This window comes from Delphinus delphis, chromosome 7, assembly GCF_949987515.2.
Source record: "Delphinus delphis chromosome 7, mDelDel1.2, whole genome shotgun sequence".
In the NCBI taxonomy this organism is placed as follows: Eukaryota; Metazoa; Chordata; class Mammalia; order Artiodactyla; family Delphinidae; genus Delphinus; species Delphinus delphis.
Genome location: NC_082689.1, coordinates 16,496,192 through 16,514,382, shown reverse-complemented (window position 1 = coordinate 16,514,382; position 18,191 = coordinate 16,496,192). Strand labels below are relative to the sequence as shown.

At 36.9% G+C, this 18,191-nt stretch overlaps 1 long non-coding RNA gene across 2 annotated transcripts in view; it reads left to right on the top strand.

Moving 5' to 3' along the window:
- Nucleotides 1–506: 506 nt before the first annotated feature.
- The window catches only part of LOC132427985 (uncharacterized), a 123,199-nt gene continuing 105,514 nt past the window's right edge, over nt 507–18,191 (top strand). The window contains exon 1 of one of the 2 annotated variants that reach the window (XR_009520049.1): nt 507–637. This is a non-coding gene — a long non-coding RNA (uncharacterized lncRNA). The remainder of the gene's footprint in view (nt 638–18,191) is intronic. The other variant, XR_009520048.1, reaches the window with a different exon arrangement.

Genomic DNA, 18,191 nt, shown 5'->3' with positions numbered 1-18,191 from the left:
GCTATCCATCTATTTATAAACTTGGGTACTCGTTTTAAAACCTGACTTCGATTAAAAATAAAACTAGGCGGCTTTAAAGCTCCTCAAGGCTGCTGAGGCTGGAAGGGTCTGTGGTTTAGAAGCTTCCTCTTGCTGTATTCTGATTGAATCTGCTCAGCTCTCTGTTTTTTCCGTGTCCACCTACACACAGCTGTCCATCTCCCGGCAACCTTTTTGCTGTCAGTCAAGTGACAGCCTTGGATGGAAGCTTTGTGTGCCAAGGCATCCTGAGGCCCAGCACTACATTTAGGTAGAAAAGGAGGGGGGCACATAACTAATTCTTCTTCAAAAGCTGGTGATGAGAGCCTACCAGAGGGAGGGTTTGATCTACAGTCCTTCAGAGACTGCTTTCTCAAACACAGGCAAAAATGCAAACACATACATATACCAAACTCCCACATCTGTAGCCCAGCAATGTGATGTAATAATCACCCTGGGAAGGCAAGCATTCCAAGGCTTGTTGATGCAAAGAATAAAGCTCCCTTGCTGAATCTTTTTGGGGACTGGTGCCCAAGAATAGTCCTAGTTTCTCTCCTAGTTTGAGTGATCAGAGGTTCTAGCTTCCCCTTTCTCGGATTGATTGATTCTTAGCTGACCTGTAAGTACTGATATCTCTTCATAAAATTACTTGGGAACATTTGTTTTTGCTAATTGGAAAGTAGCTGGAGGAATGTTATGCTTGAGACTTTGCATGGATTGCATCTTGTATAATGTAATGTCTTAATATCGGAAGGAGGTTGCATTCTACAATAGGAAGCCCCGCTATTGAGATGTTTCTATTTGTACAGTAGATTACTTCTCTGAAAAGTCAGATAGGTCATTAGCACAAATTAAAATTCCAATCTCTAGAAAGAGAGACCGGATTAAGACGTAAGCCTCATTTTAATTACTTTGTTTTTATTTTGTGCCATCTGCATTCTGATTATGAGTCTCTGAAGCTGAACATCATATTTCCTGATCTGCTAAAGTTGCAGGATCTTTAAACCAAATGTTCCAAGTTTACTCTAAAATCACTAGGAGCCCTGATATTCTCTAAAAATAAACGGGTTAATTTTCGCCTTGTCACAGGAAATAAAATATATTTGCCTCTGTTTCGATTAAGATACATACCACCTAAAATATTTAATATATTATAACATGGTAATATATTATAGCTTACTTTTTTGTAGTAGCTGTACTCAAGTTTTACTTTTACTATGTTTCTATTTTTATTTTTTGTTTTCTTGGAGATAAGAAGATATAAAAGTAAAATGCATGAAAGGTATAGATTTGAATATTATAGCTTATCATCTTGTGTAAATGACCTGTTTTGCTGTGGGTCTGGGAGCACTGTCGCTTATAACATTTGGGTTTCTGGTCTACCAGGCAAAAGGCAAGCAGTAGTTTTTCAGGGGCAAGAGTGTAACCAATAAACCTGAGCAAATAACTTTATAACCCTGGAGCTTACTTGGGATGTTAACACAGATGGTTGGCAAATCCATGGGGAATGTTGAGCAAATGTTTGATTCGCCAATGCCTTAAACCTGTTGAGTGTAAAGCTAATAATTACCACGGAAATAATTTTGTGATTCTTTTTTTCTAAACACAGCGAATCTTCAAAAACAGTGCTTCTTTCGGTACTTAGTATAAAAAAATAGAACAAATCTAAATGTAAAGAATTCTGGAAAAATATACACACATGAAACTAAGAGTTGCAAAGATAGAAAAGCCTTAAACTTTTAGAATTAAAGCCATATTATTGATTATTCTCAGTTTACACAGATCCTTCTTCAAAGATAATTTACCTATTTATAATTCTGTAATATGTTTTGCTCTTCATGTTCTGATGAAATTCACATGCATAATTCAAATCTAATATCACTTAGAGTTCAACATTTTTGCCAATTGATTAATTTTCAAACTGATGAAATTGGTGAGAACAAATGAAGTAGTACTCGGAATTAATATTTTAAAGCTCTTGGAAACCCCCAATAAATTACACTTGGTTGTGGATAGAAATGGGCTTTCAATAAATTGTCTTCTTGGTAAGATAATGCCAAGAATAATATTGGTCTTTAGAATTCAATTTGGGTCGGTTTGGTGTATTTTAATACAAAGTGTGCTTGGAGATTATCTGTACAAATACGCATACACATAAGAACAAACTCACACAAGCCTAGAGATACTCTTGGCAAGCCACTGAGGTTAATTATCTCTATAAAGAATACGCTTTTGAGTAATACCATCTTGCCTTCTAACTCAGAATAAAAGCAGTTTATATAGGGGAAAGGGGGAAGGATGATTGATTAAAGAAAAAAATAAACTCCTTAAAAATTGGCATCTGTATAAAATTGCCTCTTGTAACTTCAAAATAAGTTATTGATTTTCTCTTTCAAGTACATATTATTGAATTTCTCCTTAATTCTTTCTTCACCATGGAAAACATACATTTTTCCATTTATGTTCAGGGTATTTAATTTGGGAAATAACCATAAAAAATGAATTTCAGTAGGTAGTCATATTGTGTGTGGACAGGTGTTTTCCTTTAGGTATATTCATCAATGAATCAGGTTGTAATTAACCGATGCTATAAAACTGAACTAGCTGATGGTGAAAATTTTCCCCAAAGTTTGGGAGGTTTGCTTCTTTTCTGTGACCACATAGGATTTGCATTGACTTTCTTTATGGTGCCCATTAATTATAGCCATTTGGGGAATAAATGCAGATTTTTCATACAATTACTTGCTTGCTGCCAAACCAAAATGGATGGCCTTGGGTTACACCGTATTGGACAAATGTGCCCATTTCCGTAAACAGAGTATCTAACTACATTCCCCATTGTCTCTGCAGTCCACTTTTGATTTCAGGAGCCTGAAGCCTGTCCCCCAAAGCCACCAGCATTAGCTTCTTTTTTTAGCTGATTATTTGCCTGCCGCCAACACAGAGAGAAATAAAACGCGAAACAAACACAAATGGCTTAGCTACTTGTTAGCAAGTGTGCTTAAAGTTAGATGGTTTAGAAGATTCAAATTCGTGATTAAAATGAGGTTCAGAGAAACTAATGCTTTTTCACTTTTTTCCCTGTTCTCACTTTTTGTCAGGAATCAAAGAAAATTTAGAATTGTCTGAACTTTAAAAAATACTGTCAGAATTAAGCATTGTATAAAAACCTATTTCTCCATGGATGTGACATAATAGACTCATAGAAAGATTTAACGGTGAAAGGTTTGACCATTTGAGAGTAAGCTTGACTGCCCGTGACATGTGATTTGTAACTTTATTGAGACCCAAACTCAAACTGTGCATCTATGGCTAAAGCAGGAGAGAGAATCATTTAGTTAAAAGACCCTAACTGTCCATCTGATATTCAACCTCATCTCAGGTCTCATGTTTTCTGTTCTTCTTCTCACACACAGTAACTCTCTTTACATTTATCACATTCTAGGAGGGAAATGTATGCCCTAGTGAGAGCCTCAGTTTCTTCATCTGTAAAATGGGACTAATAATAGCGCCCACTTCAGGATTGTTATAGGAATTCAGTGAGATACTCTATATTCAGCCATAGGCATAGTGCCTGGCACAAAATAATGGTTTGTTGTTAACATTATTGTACCTTAATTTGGTGAGGCGCTAGATAACTGCAGTAAATCATTTTTTTAAAATCGGACCATACATTTTTATCATTTAATGTAATTGTCTGAAAGATGTTTTTAAAGAGCCTCACAAGTACTTTTTCACCAAAAATTTACTGTTTCCATTTGTTATTAGTCTTAAATTCAGAGGTAGACGCACTGTTAGTCCATGGGAATTGTCTTCTTCCTGTGTACCATCTCTTGCAGAGATTAATCTGTTTTTATATGTAGATATCTTACATGGTGACCACACACACACACACACACACACACACAAATTGCTTCTTTGCTTGGCTATCACAAAGTGTGAGTCTTGATTTCTTTCCTATACCTGAAATTTACACGGAAGTAAAGATATCAGTCAAAATTTCTTTCTCCCAAACACAGATGACAAAATCTTAACTAATGGAATGTAGATACTATGTATAACTTAACAAAGCAGAGCATAAAAATCAAACAATTTAACTCAGGGTACTACAGGAACATGTTACACAGTGAAAGAAACGCCATATTAAGAAAGCAAGAATCTTAGATTCTGAATTGTTTGATATTGGACAAGTAATCACTTCTCTTTAAGCCTCCATTTTCAATCTAGAGCATCTTGATCTAGATGATTGAAAGGATCATCTTCCTTTCAATGCTAAAATAATATAATCCTAGTTCTACCAATTTTCACACTTCTTCCTTGAGGAAGAATAAAGCTTCATATTCAGTCACTTCAAAGTAATTATCCGCTATTCATAAGCAAAGCAAACATCAAATGGTTCATATGCAACTTGATGTTTTTGTATGTAAATCCTAATTTCTGTTAAAATTCTATAAGAACAGTTAAAACCTATTTTGCATTTTATATAAAAAAGCTCTATTTTCTAAAATTACATGTTTAAAAATTCAAACCTATTAAAGAAATATATGAAATGCTCTATATATTTAACTTTTGTTATAATGTTAACCTTTATTGTGTTGATGAATGCCAGCTTATGAATTCATAACTCTCACAGTTAGAGGGTCTTCATAAATAAAGCAACCCACTTAGATCTGCATTTTTCAAATAGCAAGGCAACAAGCAGACCAACAGATGGATGCATTTTTAATTAGTCAATCTATTGCTATCTTTTGGTTAGAAAATTTTCCTGCGGGTGGTAACAAATCTTTTATTGGGAGCAAAAATAAGGACAATCTCAGAATGACAGGTTTCCTAAAAGAATTTATATTTCAATACTTTGATAGCCTATTCAGGTTTTGTAAAGTGATAAATTAAACTAAATTATTGGTGGAAAAACAAATCAAACAAAATAATTTGAGGTTATTGTAAATCTGAGACATGAATAAAATTACCATCAGAATCTAGTTTCTTTCATGTTTACTGATTTTAACTGAATTAAGTAAGCAGCCAGTATGATCTAATTCAATTCAAGGCTGTTTTTGCAATATTGTAAGGAAATAATCTACAATATTAAGCTGCAATTTTTAATTTGCATTATACTGACAAATAACTTTAGAAAAAGATGCCCTTTGTTTTGGAAAAATTGTTATAAAAATGAGAAGATAATATTTATCAAAAGAACCCAGATGCAAAACTGTGAAAGGTTTTCAGAGATTATATTAGGTGGTTCCGAATTTTAAAAGCTGTCTTTTTATAAAAAGAAAAAAACGGTCTATCAGATTATCTCTTCAGATGCACAGAGTAAAGGCAATGGAGAAATGGAGTAATTATTTCCATAATTCAGGCACTTAAAACTTTCTTCTGAAATATCCAAATGATTGATATGATAATTATGACTGAATTAGTCAAATTACTCTTTCACAGTTTGCCTTCTCATTACACTAGTAGATACAATCTAAGTGTGGATGTAACATTTATAAATGCAGAAGACTAAACTCATAGCTTACAGTACCTTTCAAGATTCATTCAATTATATATAATCACTTACTTTTTGGCAACATAGATAGTACCAATTTATCATCCTCTTCTTCAAAAGCACCTATTTAGAACTTTTTTCTCTGGGACACTTTAGCCTGGCTATACAAAAGATTTCAACCTGCAACGCTAGACCATTATAACCATACAACTATTGCCAGCATCTGCGGCATATACACACATGAAATATAGGTAACAATGTAAACATTGGGCTTAGAATTAAATGAATAATGAGTTTAACAATATTTTACCAGGCCATTTAATAGTGTCAAGATATTACATGTTTCTGCAGAGGCTACTAAAAAAAAAAAAAAAAGAGAGAGAGAGAATCAGTCCTAAATTAGAAATTCACTGATTGTTTCTATAGAAAATCTGATGACAATTTGTATATTTTTTTCATTTTAATTGACTACATTTTTACATCTTTATAAGTCAGAAACATACTATAAGTATAGCTGGGAGAAAAACAAGTATACAAATTTTCTAAATGATCTACTAGTAAATCCAGGTATAGAAACCAAGAGAGGCTCCTGGAATCTAGTCTCATTATCTTGATGAAAGTTATTTAGAAAACAAGGTGTACCTTTTGCCTTCAGAAAATGAATTAAAAACATAATTGTTGATCATGCCTGGGGAAAAGTGCTTTAACATTAATAAAAGAAAGAAGGCAAAAGACCTATTTGGCTTAATTTTCCTTCTTTTTCAATGAGATGAAGAGATACCTTTCAAACTGGAAAGAGGAGGAAAAAAAGATTAAAAATTTAAGCAGTCAAAAATTAGTCTCTACATTAGATGCCAGGCTAATGTGATACCCACGGCAGATACAGTTTCCCCAGGATGAGGGAAAGAAAGAAGAAAGGAGAGAGCAACTTTAAATAACTATAAATCTCCAAGTACAGTTGACCTCTTCCCCAGGAAAATAAAATAACTTACAGGTATGATTGTGGAATAGTGGCTGATAACCTTTAAGACACCGTGAGGATGGATGGAATATGGAAAAAGTGGCAAGCTGCAAATGGTGTCTTGTTATTTGAAAAGTTAAAATGTTGAACTACAGAAATTGTAAACCAGTAAGATCAATAACGAAGTATGGCAAAATGTCCTAACAGTCCTAACAGGTTGTTAAAGATACAGCTTGGGAACGTGTAGAGAAGGAGGAGGTGATCACTAGGCATCAGAATTGTTTCACTGAATTCAAACCATACTTCAATGTCTAGAAGATTTCTGGCCATTGTAGGCGCACAATAAATCGTTACTGACTGCCATTGTTTTCTGGTAGAATAGTTTGTCCAGATAACACCACAGTGCATACTGATTTTAGAAAAACAGTTGATAAAGTCTCTTTAATAATGGACAAGGTGGCTCCGTCCAGTTCAGTACATTTATCAGTGAGTACAATGACATCGAAAGCAAGTTTATCATGTCTTTGACTGGCACACGGGTGAGAAGCCCAGCTAATTTACTGAGAAAGAAGCAGACAAAATTACCTGGTAATAAAGCGCACAAGTAAAATTCTGTGGAGGTAAACATAAAGCCTTGGGTTTCAAGTTTTAAAAGATCAATTATGTAAGTCTGGGATAAAGAAGTTATGACTTCATAACAGTTTATATGAAAAAATATCTATTAGGTTGAGCGGATGAGAAGTTCAACATGTGTCAACAATGGGACAGAGGAGGTGATGAAACAAATGCAGTCTTAGGCTGTGTCGGGTAGAAGAGATGGAATAGTCTTACTGTTTCTACACAGTGTGTACCACATCTGGAGTTGGATGTCCTCTTCTGGATCTCTCATTTTTACAGGGACATTGACAAATGACAAAAGTCTGGAGGAGGGCAACAAGGATGGTTGAGCCTCGAGGCCATGACTTATGAGAAATTGTTGAGGGGGGTGGGTAATGTTTAACAAAGAAGCTTAGCTTAGCAGACCATGACAGCTGTCTTCAAGTAAATGGAGGGCTGTCATGTGGATGAGAAGCACCCTTACTCTACTTTTTTTCCAAGGGCAGAACTAAGATTAGTGGGTAGCTTTTATGAAGGAAGCAGATTTCTTGCCAATGTAAGGAAAAGCATTGTTGTAATTTGAGTTCTTCTCTATCTTATATTCTGTAAAGTAGGGGCCCAGGGAGAGACTCAAGCAGAGCCTGGTTAGCCATCCATCAGCATTGCTTTAAGAGGGAATTCCTGTATTGATGGGAAAACCGAATTCTTTAACCTCTAAGAGTATTTATGAAATGATGGCTAAAACAAGAAAATTGCTAGGCAATCCAGAAAGAATTAGGTATGGAAATTCTGCATGGATTCCAGCTATTGTAAACATTTGTAAGGATTAAGAAGGAAGTATTGATCAGAGGGGAGGTTTAGAAGAGAAATCTATCATCTAGGACAGTGTTGTCCATAAAAATATAATATGGAACATATATGTGAGTCACATATGTAATTTTAAATGTTTTAGTAGCCATTTTATAAAATAAAAAAGTTAATAATATATTTTATTTGACCCCATATATCTGAAATATCACCATTTCAATATACAATCCAAATTAAAAAATTTATGGAGATAATTTACACTCTTTTTTTCATATTAAGTCTTTGAAGACCTTTGTGTATATTACAGTTACTTATGGCCCATCTCAATTTCAACTCATCTCGTTTCAAGGGCTCAAAACCCACATGTGGCGAGTGGGAGCTTAAATCCCTAAGCATGGCTAGTTAAAATAAAAGAAGTTTTTAGTAAAATCAGGAAGAACTGTACAGGTTACCAAGACACTCCAAAGACACAGCCAAAATAAAGAGGGTAAAGCTGTGGAATGTTTTCTTCTGGTAACCACGATAGTGATAAGGGCCAGGAATACAGGTGGAGTTTGACCAAACAGCCGAGAATCCATCTGAGGCTGAACTGCACCTGCCCCACTCCTGGTTGCTCTGGCAACCAGACTCCCTCCCCACGCTAATGACATTATAATGAGAACATCCACATGCAAATGAATTAAGCAGTAATTACAGGCAGATCCTCACTTGCTCTACTAGCTCCACTTACGGTGGGGGTGGTGGTGGTGGTTGAGAGAGGACTTGGGCAGAGTTTGATACTGAACAGAGGAGAGAGCAGAAGGAAAGGATCTGAGTTATGAAATCAAATGGTGTCTGGAGCCTGTACACCAGGCAATAAAGTGACATAGTTACAGATCCACATTTCCCGTTTTCCCTGCTGTTACCATCACTCGGGGAGAGAGAGACCACCCAGGGGAAAGAGGCAAAGAACAGGGAGACAGCAGCAACTTCACAAGGAAGGCCAGGTTTAGGGAGAAATGCTAACACCTCCCCCGATCCCTCACCAATTTCAAAATAAATTGCTTACGAACTGTTCCACCTCTCAACCCACCCATGGGGAGCTACAGTGAAAAACGTTGAAACTCTGGGAAGAGATAAAAAGAAGGAAGCCTGTCCTTTATTCTCCGGTCTGGTTTGCTCTTAATTGCTTTTTACAGTTTCCCCAAGTAGATCAGAGCCATGTATTAATTAACAGTGAACATGTTGAATGCTGAACTTCAGAAACTTGATAACCCTGGCAACAAGGAGAACTTGGCTGATGTGGGAACAGTGAATATACTGAGGCTTTGCATCTTGTAGGAACTTTTATGTTTCCAGAATCTTTTAAGGTCTCTTGGGAAAAAAAAAAAAAAATATATATATATATATATATATATACACATACACATAAAGAAAAATCTGGTTGCTATTTTCAGAAAATATTCAGCAACTTATTAAACAATTAGATGTGTATTAAAGGGTGTATCACTTTGACCACCACACCAATAAGAATAACATTATTAGCAGTATACATCAGTAATAGCCTGCAAATGTGGGTTTATAAAGGAATAATAGAGCACTCTTCTCTTTCTTTTGGAATAATAGAGAATATTATAGTGCTTACTACATGCTGGGGACTATTCTAAGTTACACAGCAACTCTATAAGGTAAGCTTTATTGTTAGCCCATTTTACAGATGAGGAAATAAAATAACTTGCCTAAGCTCAGAAGTGGCAGAGACAAGAACTGATTCAGTTAGCTTGGCTCCAGAATTCTCTGATATGTTACAAAATGTCTAGGATAGAATCTTCAAAAAGATAAACCGGTTTTTGTTAATGGTTAATTTTTATTGACAGCAAAATAATCAACTATTTTGCTGTCTATTCGATAGAGCTACTAATCTAGTGTAATTATTTATTTAGTTATCATATTTAGAGCAAAAGATGGAATAAAGGATAGGCCAGTCTGGCAGAATGGAAAGTCCACACAGAGCGTAAAAGGAAGGTGGTGGTAAGGGCTGACCTGTGAAGGAATGTTAAGACAAAGAGGCTCCAGAAAGTTGCCATTGAAAATCTCTGATGTGGGAGAAACAGTATTAGCAGTATTTAGCAGTAGAGTGTCAGGGTAGGAGGGAAAAGAGTCTTGAGCTACTGAGAGCAGTGAAACTATTATTTTTTTTTAACCCAAGTGCTTGCATGCAAATACTGCAGTAATAGGAATGAAGAAAATAATCAATGAACAGAAATTTCCAAGGAAAAAACCCAAGTGAAACTCTGGATATTGAATGGAGTGGGAAACCTGAGGAAAACAGAAAAGAAGAGGAACAGCTCAGGGTTAAATGCAGGACCTCCTGTCAAAGTGAGTAGGCGACAGAAATAGGGATGTTTCAGTGGCAATTAGATTAGGGCAGACTTTCAGCTTGGACTTTTTTGATATTTTGAGCCAGATAATTCTTTGTTATGGGGGCTGTCTTTTGGACCCCAGGATGTTCAGCATTACCCTTGGCCTCTACCCACTAGATGCCAGTAGCAGCTCTTCCCGGTGTGACAATGTCTCCAGATATTGCCAAATGTCCCCAGGAGGTGGGGGGACAGGCAGTGGCAAAATCACCTTCCACTGAGAACCACTGGCTGAGGGAAATAGAGTGTGAGTTTAGCAGGCTTTGAGGCAGTAGTGGGTGAAAATATCCAGGAGAGCTGGGAAGCGCATAATTGAAATTCCAGAGAGAGATAAGAGCTCAGTATGAAGATTTTGTATTATCTCCCAAAGAAGCAATAGTGGATGATACTTCTGGTGATGATTTAGAGTAACAACAACAAACAAACAAAAACCCCACAGAGCTCTGGAGTAAGCAGAACTTGAAAGAGGGAAAAACACCAATGAAGGGAACAGAGGCAGGATCCTGAGGTGAGGAAAAGGAAGCTAGGTTGGGTGATGTGAGCATCTCTATGGATGGAGCTGGGTGGAGGAAGCGCTGGGCCATAGTGCCAGGAGTGGCTGAGCTGCCACTGCGAAAGGTGCTGTTGGTTAGGATGATGAATAGGTCTCCATGTGTGCGTGTATGAGTGTGTGTGTGTGTGTGTGTGTGTGTGTGTGTGTGTGTGTGTGTGTGTGTCGGAGGGGGTTGATGGTGGTGGTGGTGCAGAAGTTAGATTTCATAAAGTTAAGGAATGAGTAGGTGGTGATGAAGAGATGATGGCAATGAGTCTGGATTATTTTTTGAAGAACTCTGGCACTGACGGCTACAGGAGAACTAGGGCACCTTGGAAAATGGCAAGGATGAAAGAATTTTCTTTTTAGGATATGAAATAATAGAGAAAGTTTTCAGGCAGGCAGCCAGGAGCTATCAAAAGACAACAGAGGGGCCAGGGAATTGCAGAAAGATCACGGGCCCGTTTGATCCTTCAAGCAAGAAGGCAGAACTTCTGGGATGAACATCCCTCTATAAACTCCCAAGAAACTAGAAACTCTTCCTAGAAACTCCCAAGAGCAAGAGGTAGAACAGAAAACAAAGCTGCAAATTTACTTCTTGGTGAAACTGGGAAATCAACTCCAAAGTATTTACTTTGGAAGAGAAAGGGGCTTTTCACCATATGCCTTTCATACTTCTTGATGTTTGACTCATATAAATGTATTATTAGTTTTTGCAAAAAATTAAATACTTTTGCTTAAAGAAAGGCAAGAGCTGGAAAATAAAAAATGCTTTTGTGGTTTTCTCTCAAAGAGAGAATTCTAGAATGGCATCGTGCATGGTTTTAAAGACCCATTATCTGTGGGTGTGGGGCTATACAAAATTGGTCTTTTGCTAACTGTCTCAGTTGTTTGCATGTTGAAGTTAAACAAACATAGTGTCATAAGTAAGTGTGCTGAAGGGGAGTATCTTACATAATTGGTAAGAAAAGTAGATTTTAAGTTTTTGGAATCATCTATTTTTTTTAGTTTGTTCAGAGTATAATCCCAAGTCCCCTAGAAGAAAGACTTTTTAACAACTGAAGTCTCTCATTATGGAAATTTACCTTCCATTTTTATCAACATTTTCATCTATCTATGCATTTGGAGCTAACTAGAATTAGAGGTGTTTACTACATACAAAAATTTCAGATTGTTTTAATTCAGTTTAAATTATTCTAAAAGTACACACACTCATTGAAACTTTTAAAATAGTGTATGTGCAAGAAAATCTCCCCATTCATCACTGTAGTCGCTTACCATCAGCAAATCTAATGTAGGCATTAATAATGCATCCTTTTTGGCAAACGTGAACATGATATAAAATTCAGGAATCTAAGTATTGACTACAACATGCTGAACTTGGTTTCATTTAATTGATTTTAAGGGCCTTTATTTCATGAGTCATGGAATAATACCTTGAGGATTTTAGAAATTTTAATCATAAAGCTTTATTATGTTTTATCTATAACCTTCTTTCCTACTCCTTTTCAGCCGCTCTGTGGAAAAGTACTTATTGAAAATGATTTACTGAAAAAGATTATTTGTGCAATGCATACTAAAATACTCTGCGTAAAGCACTTCATTTGAATGAAGAAATATTTTACATTACAACTGACGTTAGAAGATCATAATTACACACGTGAAAAGTCTTCTTGGTGTTCTTCTTTTATCTACTTCCAAAAGAACACGTGTATTTCATATATATTCTAACATTCGCACGTATTTTTTTGAGTGCCAGCCACTATGTGAAGTGCTAAGACTGCTGTAGGGAGCAAGTAACAAAGTCCCTGTCCTCTTAGAGGCCACTTCTAGTCGGGGAGAGGGACAATAAAGCAAGTGAGCAAATCACACCATGCAATGAGTGATAAAGGTGATGGCAGTGACATGGACATATACACACTAGCAAATGTAAAATAGCTAGTGGGAAGTAGCCGCATGGCACAGGGAGATCAGCTCGGTGCTTTGTGACCACCTAGAGGGGTGGGAGGGAGATGTAAGAGGGAGGAGATATGGGGATATATGTATATGTATAGCTGATTCACTTTGTTATACAGCAGAAACTAACCCACCATTGTAAAGCAATTGTACTCCAGTAAAGATGTTAAAAAAAAAAAAACGTGATGGCAGCTGAAGATGGAGGCACATTGCAGCTACAGGAGTGAAATGTCAGAGAAGGCCGCTCAGATGAGGTCGTATATCCACATATGGACTGTGTTCTCTGGTGTGCCCACAGTGTTTACATACGCAATGTATAAATTACATTTTCATACATATCTTTATGCTGAGTTAAACCCTTACTCATCCAAGTTAGAATGTCAGTCTCCAAGTGCCTGATCAAAAAGGAAGAGTTATTTAAAATGTCAATTAATTTATCAGTATTTTAGCGTAGTCTCTTACTTGCGTTGGATCTGGTTATTTAAATTATAGTTTAATTCTAACAAGAAAACATTGTTTATAGGAAACATATAGTGAATAAATTCTTTTGTCCTTAGGTTTGTATTTTTTTTGACTTGGATTTTAAGAACTGGGTTATATATGGTATTTTTATTGTATCTTGAATAACATCAACTTGCTCTTAATACTTAGTAATGACCATGTGCTTAATCTTGCTTTGTTACTTTTCCCAACCTACATTTTGGTTCCCAATTTATAAATGAGAACCAAATCAGAATTTTCTCACAAACAGAGTAAGAACTTGTCATTTCCACCAGGTAATCTCTCCCATTAGTATACATGATAAATATGAAATATTTTTATTGCATCAATGCCTCCAAATAAAAGTTGTTTCAGGATGCAATACAATATTAACATTGTACCAACTTCTGGAACTCAAGCAAGAGAATATATTCAGGAATGGATACAATAACTTGACCACAATATAAGTTAACTCTTTGGGTGTGTGTGGAAAATGTTAGAAGAAACAAGAATAATAATAACCTAGGAAGAAAGTAATTAACATGGGTATATTCAAAGGATGTGGGAATAGTGATGAAAACACTGTACTATGGGGTTTTCCCGGATAAACTTGAAGTGCCGACTTCAGGATATGGTTGGTATTTTCATAGGGTTGTTTCCAAATACAGCAATGCATTCAGTCAGCAAGAGTCCCAATATTTTGCACTCAGACAAGTTATTGTCTTAGAGAACCGTCCTTTATTCGTAGTTTTATGTATTCCTTTGATTTAGTAGCAAATACACCTAGATGCACCTGCAAATGGGCTATTTATACTATGGTATATACAAGCCTAGAACATGAAGTGTGGGCACAATTTTCAGGGTTTGAACCTGTAAAATTATTCTGAACAAGCACAGGACTTTCAGGTTACTAATATCCTCAATTCAAGTGACAAAATCAAAGTGCTTAGCTTTCTATTTCTTTGATATCGTCCAAGTCAATAATTTCAAACCTTGTTTTATTTTCACTCTGCATATTGTCTTCAGTTTTCTTATACAGTCTTTGGAAATATTGAAAACAAAAACAGAAGCAAAACCTTTTAAAACCAACTGATTAGTCATCAAGCAACCAGTAAGTGTATAATATGGAATCAGGCCCTGTGAGGACCAAAGGGGCACCACTACCCGTGGCCTCTGCACTTGGACAGCTTGTAATTTTGTTGGAAGATGAGATAAAAACAAATAGTTTAAGAAGTTAAAACAAGAGAATATAATATAAATTTAATTATAACACAATATAATGTCAAATGTGTGTGTCTTCATGCCATTTCATACTTTGAAATTAAATGAAACACACTTGGATGTGAGGACAGGTTGTCATCATACTGTGATCTGGAGACATAGCTTGTTTGTTTTTCTTGCTCGTCTTAACCCAATTCCATATTTTGTATATTTGAGATAATTACTTTAAAGTAAGATCTGTAAGGAAAACTGAAAGCAGTGGAAGCGAGTCTGGGCCTAATCTCTGTGTCTCTGAGCAGCTGTCCCCATGAGTCCTTCTGAGCACCCATGTGTCCTTGCCTGGCCCATGTTGTCCTGGCCTTCTTGGAACAGCATGGTCGTGCTAACCCAGTTTATGAGAGATCCAGCAACATCTGGTGGCGCTGGCATCCTTGTTCAGCTCTGATTGTCTCTCCCTGTCACCAGATGAATTGTCCTGAGTGGTTGTTGAGGTGTGTGGCAATAAAGCCTGCATTAGCAAACGTCAGTGTGGGGTGGGCAGAGGCATTCCTGGGCCTCCCCATGCAGTACAGCAAGAAAGGGGAGGTGGCAGGATGCACAAAAGTGCTGATGCCAGAAGGCCTGACACGCCGCAGGCGGTACGTGACATCTAGTGGCTTTGGCTGATCTTGGGTGTGATGTGTGTCAGAGTCATGATGGATGACTTTCAGCTCTTTCCCATTAAATCATATCGGTAAGAAATCCCCTCTTCCTCAAATGTCTTTTTGTTCCCCCACCCCTGAGCTGCAGATGGTGTCTACCCACGCATCCCCATTGTGGGAGGCCTACAGAGGACCTGCCATTCTTCTGGACATCCTGCTCACGGTTGAACTGCTAGCATTCAATTAAGACTCAAAATTATGGCTTTGGGCAGTTTAGCCTCTTTTATCACAGAGTAATGGTAGTTTCTGTGGCCATTTGGGAATTTCCAGACTTCCCACTTATTTATTTCATTAAGATCTGAAAGGAGAGAATCAGTGGATAAAATAAAGGCAATGGTTTTTATCTACTCACTGCAGAATGAAACTCTTCTTTACAAAGAAAAAAATACTCTCTTTGTGAATAAACCCATTTGTATACATACATGAATGTATGTATACACCACCATATGAAGTGATCTCTCAATTGCAAAATTCAGCCTAGGAATACTCGTATTAGGTGCAAAGGTTAAACATACATGAATTGATAGTAGGCCAAAGTAATAGCTTCTTCTTTCTTTTTCCCTTTAGCTCAGTGACATAGATTTTACATGTCTGATTTATGTAACAAATATCTTTTACTTAGGAAAGGCTGCAATAATGAGTAACGAATAATGTGGAAAGGGGCAGACTGATATATGGCCTTTTCTGTTCCTTTCTTATGATTGTTCCAAGCATTGTACAAAAGAGAATACCAGCTGTAGTTATGGATAAATCAGTGAATGAGCATAAGGATTTTTCTGAAGTAGGGAAAAAATCAACATGTCATCTGAGTTGCTCCCAGGTTCAACATAACCTGTTCCAGAAAACTCAAATGGAATATTCCAGAATAATGTTCAAATATTTGTGCATTGAAGTGACATTAGTTAGAGAGGGTAAGAGCCTGGAAAGCTCAGATTCATTTTAAATAGTCAGTCTCAGACTCCAGGGAACAGGTAAATTGGGTTTAGAGGGTAGGATCAAGGTACATACCTTGATGATTATCAGTGGAATGTTAGAATTCCCAGGAAGCGTTCCTTGTGTGAACAGATAAAGAATTAAATGACTCTTGGAAAAGTCAGTATCAGGAGGAACACTCAGTTCAAGAAAGAGATAAGAAAGCCATCAAAATAGGAAAGTTAATAAAAAAGAGACAGGAATTTAGCTGAGGAAAAAGACGAAAAGAATCATGGATGTCATAAATACAAGGCTCTGGGCCATTGACTGAGAAGACTAATGGTTTTTGAAGGCTGACATAGTTAAATGATAATCCTTACCTACACCAAGTATGACGGGAAAATAATAATATCTCACACTTCAGCGCTTACTGTGTGCCACTCTTCTAAGTGCTCTGCATGTATCAAGCAACCTTTTGAAAGATAGCTGCCCAATCTATTAATATATAATTTAATACGGTGTCTGTTGTGGCCTCCCATGTATGTGTATTCTCCTAAGGCACTGTTTCCCAAATTACCAAATCATATGATTCTCTGGGTGCTATTTAAAAATACAGGTTCCTAGGGTCCTCCCACAGAGGTCTAAGCTGGGCTGAGAGCCTTTACTCTTAATAAGTAACCAGATAATTTGTTTTATCCTCAGAACATTTTGGAAAACACTGAGTTAAGGAAAAATGAAAAGTTTTCTAGATTATTTGTTTACTTTTTAAGATAATATTTCCACGTTCAGAAGTAAGCCTAGCAAAAATTTATACTTTACGTATATATTATTGGGCAGTGGACACAATACATATCTTTGAATGATTGTGTGAACACCTTGGATTATAGAATATTACTGAAGAAAGTTAGCCTAAAGTTCAAGGGTAGCTTGACAATGGATAAAGGAAATTTTCAAGTAAAAGTCTTGCCTGGTCTGTTTTAATTAGAATTCTTCAGAATAAATGACTTATAATGAGGACATTGCTTGTTAGGGAATGGCCTAATGACTGTGGGTCTTGTCAAAGTGAGTGGATCAAGGCTTGTTTCTGAGACCAAAATGGTGTCCAGTGCATCTCTCTCATTTAACTACGAAACATCTAAAAGAGGATTTTGCATTCTAACGAGATGCCACACTACACTGCTTAGGCAAGCTCAAAGTCTTGTTTTTTTTATCAACTCTGAAACATCTAGAATTCTGACTTGAATTAGCAGGACTCTAGGAGTCAAAAAGACTAGAAAAGAGGAGTTTTTTTTCTTTTGAAATTCTGACTATAGCAATTCTCCTATTCAAAACAGTTACTTGAGCACTCTGCAAAAATCCCCAGACGTCTGTCTACAGTGTTACAGGAGAAAATGGGGGTATAAAGGTGATTGAAAATCACTTCTGTTTGTAAAGGCCATAACTTGTAAAAATCAAATAAGTTCCAAGGTGAAAATGTTATCAGTAGTGTGCTGGGCTCTCAGAAAATCCACACACAGAGGAAAATGTAGATGTGTGGGTCCACAGGGCTGCCAAGCCATTTCTGGGCATCAGACTCCTAATCACGAGAGGGATGCCAGAGTGAAACGACGGTGTGGGGAATGACTTCATCCTGACAAAAGTTTGGGCTTTAGCCCAGTTACTAAATAATGAATCAAAAAATCAAGCTGAATATTTATCAAACTTTAAATTTTCAATACATGAATCTGAAGCATCATTACAGTAAACGGGTTATGAATATGTGATTGTCACCTAAGAAAAGTTGTGATTCGATTATCCTTAAAGAAAATATAAGCTTTATCTCTTGGTAAAAATGCTCTCATGAAATCAAAGGACAAGTGGAGGGGAAGTGAGGGGACCGGAGTCTCTCGTCTTTGGCACTGTTGATATTTTGGGTTGAATACTTCTTTTTGGGCGGGGAGTCTGGCTTGTGCATTGCAAGATGTTGAGCAGCATCCCTGGTCCCTACTTACTAGATGCCTGTGGCACTCCCCACCCAACTGTGGCAATCAAAAATATCGCGGGGCTTCCCTGGTGGCGCAGTGGTTGAGAGTCTGCCTGCCGATGCAGGGGACACAGGTTCGTGCCCCGGTCC